This window comes from Schistocerca gregaria, chromosome 2 (assembly GCF_023897955.1).
Source record: "Schistocerca gregaria isolate iqSchGreg1 chromosome 2, iqSchGreg1.2, whole genome shotgun sequence".
Taxonomy (NCBI): domain Eukaryota; kingdom Metazoa; phylum Arthropoda; class Insecta; order Orthoptera; family Acrididae; genus Schistocerca; species Schistocerca gregaria.
In genome coordinates this window covers 166,420,764-166,432,401 of record NC_064921.1, presented here as the reverse complement: position 1 = coordinate 166,432,401, position 11,638 = coordinate 166,420,764, and positions in this window count along the sequence as shown.

Here is an 11,638-nt window from a genome sequence, read left to right as displayed (position 1 = left end):
TCTGTTGATGTAATATACTGCTGTTTATGAGTATGTAAACTTTATTACAGAAACTATATTTTATACACTATGTGATCAAAAGTATCCGGACACCTGGCTGAAAATAACTTACAAGTTCGTGGCGCCCTCCATCGGTAATGCTGGAATTCAGTATGGTGTTGGTCCATTCTTAGCCTTGATCACAACTTCCACTCTCGCAGGCGTACGTTCAGTCAGATGCTGGAAGGTTTCTTGGGGAATGGCAGCCCATTCTTCGCGGAGTGATGCACTGATGAGAGATGCCTGGCATGAAGACGGCGTTCCAAGACATTCCAAAGGTGCTCTATAGGATTCAGATCTGGACTCTGTGCAGGCCAGTCCATTATAGGGTAGTTATTATCGTGTAACCACTCCGTCACAGGCCGTGCATTATGAAAAGGTGCTCGATGGTGTTGAAAGATGCAATCGCTATCCCCCAATTGCTCTTCAACAGTGGGAAGCAAGAAGGTGCTTAAAACATCAATGCAGGCCTGTGCCGTGATAGTGCCACGCAAAACAACAAGGGACGCAAGCGCCCTCAATGAAATACACGACCACACCGTAACATCACCGCCTCCGTATATTACTGTTGACACTACACACGCCGGCAGATGACGTTTACCGGGAATTCGCCATACCCACACCCTGCCATCGGCCCGCCACATCATGTATCGTGATTCGTCACTCCACACAACGTTTTCCCACTGTTCAATCGTCCAACGTTTACGCTCCTTACATCAAGCGAGGCGTCGTTTAGCATTCATCGGCGTGATGTGTGGAATTGCAGTGTCTTGGTCTGAATAAATGTCTGCCTTTTATACATTACGACCCTCTTCAACTGTCAACGGTTACTGTCAGTCAACAGACGAGGTCAGCCTGTACGCTTTTGTGCTCTACGTATCCCTTCAAGTTTCCACTTCACTATAAGATCGGAAACAGTGGACCTAGGAATGTTTAGGAGTGTGGAAATGTCGCGTCCAGACGTATGACAGAAGTGACACTCAATCACCTGACGACGTTCTATGTCCATGAGTTGCGCGGATCGCCCCATTCTTCTCTCCCACGACGTCTAGTGACTACTCGTATGGAGTACCTGGCAGTAGGTGGCAGCACAATGCACCTAATATGAAAAACGTATGTTTTTGAGGATACTTTTGATCAGATAGTATATGTAATGCATGTAATAGTATATTTATTTGTGGATATATATCATCAACCGTAATTATAGTGTAAATATTGTAAATTGCTGGGTAATCGGCAAGTGAACTTTGTTTGAATGTATCGATAGCAATGACGAAATGGCAGTAATTGTGCCGATCTTTATCTTTGCGTATGTAGAGTCTGTGTCACGCTTCGAGCACACTGAAAAGACAGCAGCTGGAGTCTTGAACGAGTGCGGGAGTGTTTCTTGGGCGCTCCCGCGTACGCAGTGTGCAGTTACGATGGCGCCAATGTAGGCGCACCTACTTTTTTAACCAACGAACATTGAACGCACGATCGGAGTGGACAGGCGGAGGAAGCTGCAATTCTAACTATTGACTGACCCATAATTATCCGTTCCTTTGGAGACGACTCGTGGTTCTCAGCCAGCGGCAGCAGCTCAGCGTTGTCAATGGCTAAATTCTTCATCGTCTGCACGTCTATATAATAGTAAAGCTGTTAACTGTTGCTAATAGTGTACAGGCATTACCCAGTGGCATTTCTTTGACAAACTTGAAGGATTAACTTTCTTGAATAATAACCTGCAATAGTTAAAACTTGTAGGGCACCTGTGTAGTCATTGTCCTCAGACATTATCAACAGGCAGAGTTTCTTTCCTTTCTAAGCAGTCACAGAGTGTCGTAAAAATATGAAAACTGATTAACTATTTACTGCCAGTTTTGTTTTTTTGCTAACGACCAGTTTCAGTCTAAATTTTATTGCCCAGTAACTTTTCATTCTTGTACTGCGCAGCAGAGGCTTACCTAATTTGCAATTTTGAATATTATCTGCACTCACTTGAAGTAATGTAAGATTTCTCTGGCAACAACGAATAACTAGAGATACAGTGCAAATTAAGAGTACGAAATTTCATTTATTCTCTGTTTAGCTTAGCTAGTGACTTCTGATGGATTAATACGTATTTTGTTGTTCTTATGTTACTAGCAAATCGGCTGCTCATTGCTTAAAGTAAGAGCAGCCCAATCGTTCAATAATTAAAATTAAATTGTTTGTCTTTTTTCCAAATCTTGTATTACGTTACGCTAAGGTTACTTGAAGTAATCTTTCACGAAACAAAGCTTCAGTTGAAGTTGGTCATTTGTTTAGCCAGCTACTTCGTCTAACTTTGCTTTCAAAATTTGCTATTGGAGAGTGGGTATCTGCAGGCTCAGTGGTTTCTGATTCGTTTATTTTCTCGTGAACTGTTGTGTTGTGGAAAAGTGTGATACGTCATTGATTGTTTGATTAATGTTCCTTGCCATTACTTTTCTTAGGAGGTTGGATATTAATTACTCTGGTGGTCTGGCGACAGTTTAGTTGTCCCTTTTTTCCATTTAAATATTACGTGGTATGCTTTTCCCCCCTGTGTGATTCATGAGCATATGCACTAAATTTAATCCCATTTCAAAATTATTATCAGTATTTAGATTAGCTTTAGAATGGATTTTTCCTTCAGGAGGTAAAAAATTCGAAACTTGTGGTAAGGTTTTATGAGCCAAACTTTTGAGGTCACTACTTAACCTCACTTAAACTAACTTACGGTAAGGACAACATACACACCCATGCCGGAGGAAGGACTTGATCCTCAGCCGGGGGGAGCCGCGCGGGCCGTGACAAGACGGATACCTCGCGCGGCCTTTCAGAAGGGCCTGGGGGTACACATTCCTCCTACTGACCGCTATTATTTTCCTTCGCTAACAATAGCCTTACTGACTGTGGAGTTTCATTAGGCATGCTCGAACACTGTAATTTCTATCGTAACTGAATAGGCTGGTTAGGAAGCCAGAGATGGTGTATTGTGTATTAAACTGGCGACCTAGAAAGGAAGGAGAGGCTTAGTCCCGCCGTAGCCCTCAGTGGTTCACAACCCCACAACAGGCCACAACCGTCCATCCACCCCACCGCCGCCCCACATCGGACCAAAACCATCCACAATGTGGCCGGCACACCAAACCTCGTCATTAATCCGCCAAGCGGATTCGTGCCGGGGACAGGCACGCCTTCCCAAACGGCAAGCAGTGCGTTAGACCGCGCGGCTAGCCGGGCAGGCAAGTCGGAGATTACAAACCCTAGAGATGATACTGCAGATTGTAAGTTGTGCTTGCACCCCGCGAGTATGGCCTGTACCGGACATTACTACTGTCAGTCGCTTGTAGGAACAGACTACAGCCTGAGAAACTAAGCGACAGGGAACATTGTTGCCAACCTGAGCCATAGCTTGACTATGGCTGCACCCTTCACCCTCTACACTCGAAAACCGCTGGCAGGACCTCTGTGTTTCTCGCATGGCGTCCACCGACATATTGGATTTCTTTCCAACCTTGGATGCTGTTTCCCTAAGGGGAAGTTGAAGCTCCTGATTACTACACTACTGGCCAATAAAATTGCTACACCACGAACATGACGTGCTACAGACGCGAAATTTAACCGACAGGAATACGATGCTTTGATATGCAAATGATTATCTTTTCAGAGCATTCACACAAGGTTGGCACCGGTGGCGACACCTACAACGTGCTGACATGAGGAAAGTTTTCAACCGATTTCTCAGACACAAACAACAGTTGGCCGGCGTTGCCTGGTGAAATGTTGTTGTGATGCCTCGTGTAAGGAGGAGAAATGCGTACCATCACGTTTCCGACTTTGATAAAGTTCGGATTGTAGCCTATCGCGATTGCCGTTTATCGTATCGCGACATTGCTGCTCGCGTTGGTCGACATCCAACGACTGTTAGCAGAATATGGAATCGATGGGTTTAGGAGGGTAATACGGAACGCCATGCTGGATCCCAATGCCCTTGTACCACTAGCAGTCGAGACGACAGGCATCTTATCCGCATGGCTGTAACGGATCGTGCAGCCACGTCTCGATCCCTGACTCAACAGATGGGAACGTTTGCAAGACAACGAACAGTCCGACGACGTTTGCAGCAGCATGGACTATCAGCTCGGAGACCTTGGCTGCGGTTACCCTTGACGCTGCATCACAGACAGGAGCGCCTACAATGGTGTACTCAACGACGAACCTGCGTCCACGAATGGCAAAACGTCATTTTTTCGAATGAATACAGGTTCTGTTAACAGCATCATTATGGTCGCATCCGTGTTTGGCGACATCGCCGTGAACGCACATTGAAAGCGTGTATTCGTCATCGTCATACTGGCGTATCACCCGGTGTAATGGTATGGAGTGCCATTGGTTAAACGTCTCGGTCACCTCTTGTTCGCACTGACGGCACTTTGAACAGTGGACGTTACATTTCAGATATGTTACGACCCGTGGCTTTACCCTTCATTCGATCCCTGTGAAACCCTACATTTCAGCAGGATAATGCACAACCGCATGTTGCAGGTCTTGTACGGGACTTTCTGGATACAGAAAAAGATCGACTGCTGCTCTGGCCAGCACATTCTCCAGATTTCTCACCAACTGAAAACGTCTGGTCAATGGTGGCCGAGCAACTGGCTCGTCACAACACGCCAGTCACTACTCTTGATGAACTGTGGTATCGTGTTGAGGCTGCATGGGCAGCTAACTGTACCTGTACACGCCATCCAAGCTCTGTTTGACTCAATGCCCAGGCGTATCAACGACGTTATTACAGCCGGAGGTGATTGTTCTGGGTACTGATTTCCCAGGATCTATGCACCCAAATTGCGTGAAAATGTAATAACATATCAGTTCTAGTATAATATATTTTTCCAATGAATACCCGTTTATCATCTGCAGTCCTTCTTGGTGTAGCAATTTTAATGGCCAGTAGTGTGGTAGACCCGCCCTATGTGTGCCTGCACCAGCTCTCCTGAACCTTAGGCTACTTGTCGACTCGTCGGGCGAATGGGTGAGGCCAGACGGCCAGCCCCAAAATTCACTCTCGACGTCGAGGGACCCGGACGGTTTACGAGCTCTCACTCACGCTGCGGTGAGCACTGTTCCTCTCCCATAGCGTACTCTGGGAGGTGCGTCGGCAGCAGAGCTCAAGAGCGACCCAAGCGATACTTGGAGCGCCCAATGTGACGCACCAATTTCTCCATCGCCGCTCCGAAGCAGCAGCCTGCAGACGGCTAAAGGTGAGCAACAATGTCTTCAGGGGTTGGAGAACTGCGGTTAGCGCCTCCTGCGTCTGCACACAGAAAGCACACTCCCAGTCAACATAACACTACATGTCGAAATAAAATAATAAAGAATAAGGAACCCTGTTGTTATTTAGACACTTATTTGTGCTACCAATCGGCAAATTCAAACTTTTATGCACACCCTGTCGAAACTACGCCAGCACTTAGCTGGCCGCTTTGGTCAATTTGTATCCGAACTGTATGTCTGATTAAAGGGTCTGCGGCTTTTAAAGAATACGATCAGGAAAATATTCCGCATTGAATCGAATGGGATGCTGATGACACTGGGAGGACACTGCCTATCAAGAATTGACGGACTACAAATTAGTTTCATCGACGACCAAGACCCTTGCGATGATGAAGAAAGGCCTTCCGCCAACGACTATTCTCAGAAAGAACCAACAACTGAGGAAGCTTTTCACGGCTGTGAATTGGTTAGAACAACAAAATACCGCCCAATTAGTGTCTTTAAAAGGACTGTGAGATGTAGCTGTAAATGAACGTTTCGACTCTTAACCAAACAAAAAATTTTGGATTTCTTTTCCTTAATGGCATCTTCATCTACATCTACTTGGGTACTCTGAAAATCACGCTTAAGTGCCGGGCAGATGGTTCATCGACCAACCTTCACAATAATTATCTATTATTCCAATCTCCAAGAGCTCGAGGAAAAAGCGAACACCTGTATCTTTCTATGCACCTCTGATTTCCGTTATTTTATTATAATGGTCCTTTTTCCCTGTGTAGCTTGGCGTCAACAAAATAGTTTCACATTCGGAGGAGAAAGTTGGTGATCGAAATTGCGTGAGACGATTACGCCGCAACGAGAAACGCCAAATCCTGTATCATGTCAGTGACACTCACTCCACTATTTTGCGATAATACAAAACGTGCTGCCCTCCTTTGACCTTTGTCGATGTACTCCGTTAATCCTCTCATAACGTAATTGTACGACCATTTTTAACTTTCCAAACTAGGCTACGTGGTCAATTCTCCGTGTAACTTGTTAACATGTATGAAACAAAGTACGCAGTCTGGCAATAAGTGGAAGAAAAACGAGATGAAACGTCCAAGGTATATGATGTTATTTTACTGTCTGCAAAATCGAGTTCAGTTCACTAGTATTTGGCAGTATAAGCGCACTTATCACTGAATGTTGCATACTTTCCGGCCTGGATGCATGAGTTATTTCATTGGCAAGAGCAAACTGGCCGGACAACGTCTTTAACTGACCCTTGATATCCTTTATACTAACAATGGGACTTAGTTGGCGCCCAAGCTGGTCGGACACACATTCTATCGGAGACGCATCTGGGAACTGCCTGACACAGGAGTACGTTAATATCACGGAGAGAGCTCATAGGGACACGTACCATACATGGCCGTGGACGAGCATTGTCCTGTTGTATAATGGCACAACGATACCGTCGCACGAATCGAAACATTTGATGACGCAGGGTGCCCGTGGCGTGCCATTAGGCATTCGGAGTCCCCTCAATTATTACTAGCCATGACCTGAAGCAATACCAGATAGCTCCTCACACCAAGACGCCAGGTGTAACATTGCGGCACCTGCGATAACGCTGTCTCACATGAGTGCGTGGCATTTTAGTGTTCTTCGCAGTTATCACTCCAGATACGCTCCAGTTCATGCCCTTCATATACCCCACCACTCCTGCTAACAACATTAATATACTGTAGTTCCGTCATTTCTTTCATATTTCCATGAAAACTGGTACAATGTGCTTTCGAAAATTATCGCTTACCCAAAAAATCTGTTATCCGAACTCCCTAACGTCCCTAATTGTATCGGATAATCGATATACTACTGCACTGCATAATTAATTAATACTTGCACGAATTACCTTTCAGCATGTACTGAACTGTAGTGTTTGTAGAGTTATAAAACTTCGGAGCTGGTAGGCAGCCATTAATAACTTATAAAAGTTTAAAGCCATTTTGCTTGTTAATCGAACGTGACTGTTTCAAAAATATCGAAAGGTTTTTCACAGACTGGTAACGGTCTCTGAAAACCATTTTCAACTAAGACAAGTTATAGATCAGCCACAAACTTTTCAGATGGAAGACTGGTATCTGGGTTCATGTATTGGGAGTGTACTACGCCATTCAGTAACAAGGTGTTTGATATAGACGATATGGAGGCAACTTATATACATCGACATCTGAGCGCAAAAGTTTTTGGTAGTGTCAGGGAGTGTTTCGCTGCTGTGGAAACTGGAAGAAAAGTTCTCTACATCGCACTCCATATGGCATAAAATATCCACCCCCACTGAAGCGTTTAAAGTATACCTGTATATCGAGATATCATCGTGAAACTAACACTGTACAAATAAGTAATTTATTGCAAGCTCACAGCTACCCGTTATGATCTGTATCAGATCAAAGCAGAATTTCGTCAATAGCGGTAACAGCAGTCTTCGACCTTGAGATACTTCAATCGGAGAAGTGGCTTTCACAAATTCCGCCTTTGCCCAAGGTGCCAGCATTGCCTATGCCACGCGTGTCTTGCCTCTCACTAGCTACGCATAGCGGCAGAGGCCGAAGTTTGAGGTCGCGGTAATAAAACGAACAACTCCATAGCTTTCAATGACTGAGGAAAAGGGATGCATAGTATCATTTACTTTTGAGTCTTCTTTGAATCACTCCTGAAGTATAACGTAGCAGCAGGTCGTTTCTATAACGGGTGCGACAGAGCAACTGCCGTCCTCTCTTTGGAAAGTTATGGCTTAAATATCAAAATTAAATGACTAGTTTAATATATTAATTGTAAACCTCCAGAGCGGCTGATCACCCCACTAAATTATCCTCACTTCTAATACCGTCGCATAAAGTGCTACATCTACATCTAAGTGGTTACTCTGCTATTCACAATAAAGTGCCCGGCAGAGGGTTCAACGAACCACCTTCAAGCTGTCTCTCTACCGTTCCACTCTCCAACGGCACGCGGGAAAAACGATCACTTAAATTTTTGTATGCAGGCCCTTATTTCTCTTATTTACCGTGGTGATCATTTCTTCCTCTGTAGGTGGGTGCCAACAGAATGTTTTCGCAATCGGAGAAGAAAACTGGTGATTGAAATTTCATGAGAAGACCCCGTCACAACTAAAAACGCCTTTGTTTTAATGATTGCCACTCCAGTTCACGTATCATGTCTGTGACACGTGGATAGAGAGCTAGGTACATAAAGTTAACTCTACCAGTTTCAAAATACACATACAGATTACGATCAGAAACCATTCAAAACTATGATTTAATCGACAGTCTTCTGACTAGTTTGATGCGGCCGCCACGGATTCCTCTCATGTGCAAACCTCTTTGCAGCAGAGTAGCCTTTACATCCTACATCCTCAATTATTTGCTGTATGTATTCCAATCTCTGTATTCCTCTAGAGTTTTTACCCTCTACTGATGACTTTAGTACCGTGGAGGCTTTCCCTGGTCCTTTAATACATGTCCTATCATCCTGACCCTTTTTCTTGTCATTGTTTCCCATAAATCTCTTTTCTCGCCAAATCTGAGGAGAAGCTCCTCATTCTTAGCTTATCAGTCAACGTAATTTTCAACATTTGTCTGTACCACGACTCCGCAACGCTTCGATTCTCTTCCGTTTTTCCCATAGTCCGAAATTCACTACTATAGAACGCTGTGTTCCGAAAATACATTCTCAGAATTTCTTCCTCAGATTGAGGCCTATATATCATATTACTAAAATTCTCTTTGGCAGGAGTGTCCCCATCGCCTGTACCACTGTGCATTTTCTGTTCCCACTGCTTCACCCGTCATGGATTATTTGGCTTGTAGGTTAGCAGACTGTCGTCTGCTAAGTTACCTCCTATTTAACGTTAAGTTGCTCATTATTCTCATTTCTATTACTTCTCAATGCTTTAGTCTTTCCCGGGTTACTCTCAATCCATACTCTGCACTCATTAGTTTTTTCGTTCCAGTCAACACATCCTTCAACTCTTCACTTTCACTAATGATGGCTACGTCGAATCTTATCACTGACGTCTTTTCACTCATAGTTTTAATCCCACTCTTGAATCTTTCTTTTATCTCCGTCATTGCTTCGTCATCGTATAGATTGAACAATATGGGTGAAGGACTGCGTCGTTGCCATACACACTTTTTAAACCGAGCACTTCGTTCTTGGTCTGCCAGTCTTATTGATCCCTCTTCGGTCTCATACACAGATCAGCCAGAAAATTATGACCAAAGACTCACTGTCGATATAGACCCATCCAGGAGACAACAGCGTCGACTGGCGAGGAATGGTTGCTACTCAGACACACGGACGACGCACGTAGTATCAGGGAGTGTGCTGTCCGTGTCGAGAATGGGAATGGCGCGCAATCTATCTGAGTTTAACCAAGGGTGGATTTTGATGACCCGGCGGCTCGACAAGAGCTTTTCTGGAACTGCACGACTTTCTGGGTGTACCGTGGTGAGTGTCTTCAACACGTGGCGAAACCGAGATGAAACCACGTCCAAACGGCGTGGAGTTGGGTGGCACACCTCATTATAGATGTCGGACGTCGGAGGCTGGGAAGATTAGTAAAACAGGACAGGCTGCGAACTGTGGCGGAACTAACATCAGACTTTAATTATAGGCAGAGTACAAGTGTGTGTGAACACACAGGGCTAATGCAACAAATGGCTGAAATGGCTCTAAGCACTATGGGAATTAACATCTGAGGTCATCAGTCCCCTAGAACTTAGAACTACTTAAACCTAACTAACCTAAGGACATCACACACATCCATGCCCGAGGCAGGATTCGAACCTGCGACCGTAGCAGCCGCGTGGTTCCAGACTGAAGCGCCCAGAACTGCTCGCCCACAGCGGTCGGAACCCTCATTATGATTTTGTGATTGTGCTCAACAGAATTTGACCAAAATGAATTATCACAAGCCAGGCTTGATGGCAACTGCATGGAATTTATGTGATGTCTTTGCGTTTTCCTCCACTGCTGTAGACAGTGTTTGAATTTGTAATGCGTTCGCTAGAGCAACCACGTCTGACCTCTTCCTGACAGACTCAAGTCCACAGAACTTATTAAAAAATCTAACCCGGTAATCAGACATATTGTTAAGGTGGGCCTTACTTGTTAAATTATTGCTAAACTTCAGGGAGAGAATACCTCGATTTCACAAACGTCCTTTTCATGGTGTATGATTCGATAGTCTTTCCGTCAACAGGTGCTCAACGGGTACTTTTCACCTTCTGTGAATAATGGTAATAGCTGTTCTTGCTTGAGAAATGCTTTAAATCTTGAATAAAATTATTTTCCTGATTAGTCCTACTGAAGCATTTAGTCATATTTAGCTGAGCATTTTCAGATAACTCATTTGGTCAAATATAATTATGTTTTCTTCCTGATTTCATACGACATTGCACTCAGTGCGATTTACAGATAGAAAGCCACTTCCCGGTCTTGACAGGTAGGACAATAGCTTAACCAACTCCATTTGACGTGGGTATCTTTTATACTGTCCAGCAGCGTCACTGTTTGACGACCTTAGGCGTCGCTTAGTATTGACTATAAAATGTGTGGCTTATGAGGAGATGCTCGAACATTGTATTCAATTGTTTTTGACCCCTGACGCAAAGTTAGTGTGCTAGCTGGATGTCCGGTTGCAGCTTGGAACTCTCGACTGAAGAAATTATAGGCACTGGCGCCTGCCACTAGGCAAACCATTTGGCAGCAAACGTGACTTCGTACACTGGCGGACCATAGGTGGAACGACTCGTAATGTTCTTTGTTATTCAGTGGTGGCGACAGGTTGCCACGATCCCGAGTGGAGAAGATAGAGCTAGCTGTTGTGTTCGCAGGCCTAGTTGTAAGTGCCGGCGTCTATAACTTCGATTCTCTCTAGCATAGTTGGATGATGTTTCCAGATACGGGCTACTATCCTCGATCTATCCCTCAAGACACCCTCTACAAACCCTCGACGCTTGTCAGACATTTCTGGGGCACCGGCCATTACTTCAACATGCGTGAGTCATTTTGTGCTTCAGTTTCTTCCAGTACAGTGTTTACACCTTATCTGAGCCTTATATCTTCATTTCACATGTGATCATTTCTTGGTCACTCTGAAGTCATGCCTCTAAACCTGCGCGGGTTCTTCATTTATCTTTTTCTGTCAGGGTCCAGCGCTTTTCTACATAAGTGACTACTAGGACCGCCGTGATTCTCCGAAGTTTTACTATTGACTCAGCACTGGCTTTGCAATCCTCGGATCTTTTAATCGGAACATTTGTAGTCGGTGTCACTGGAACTGTCTAAA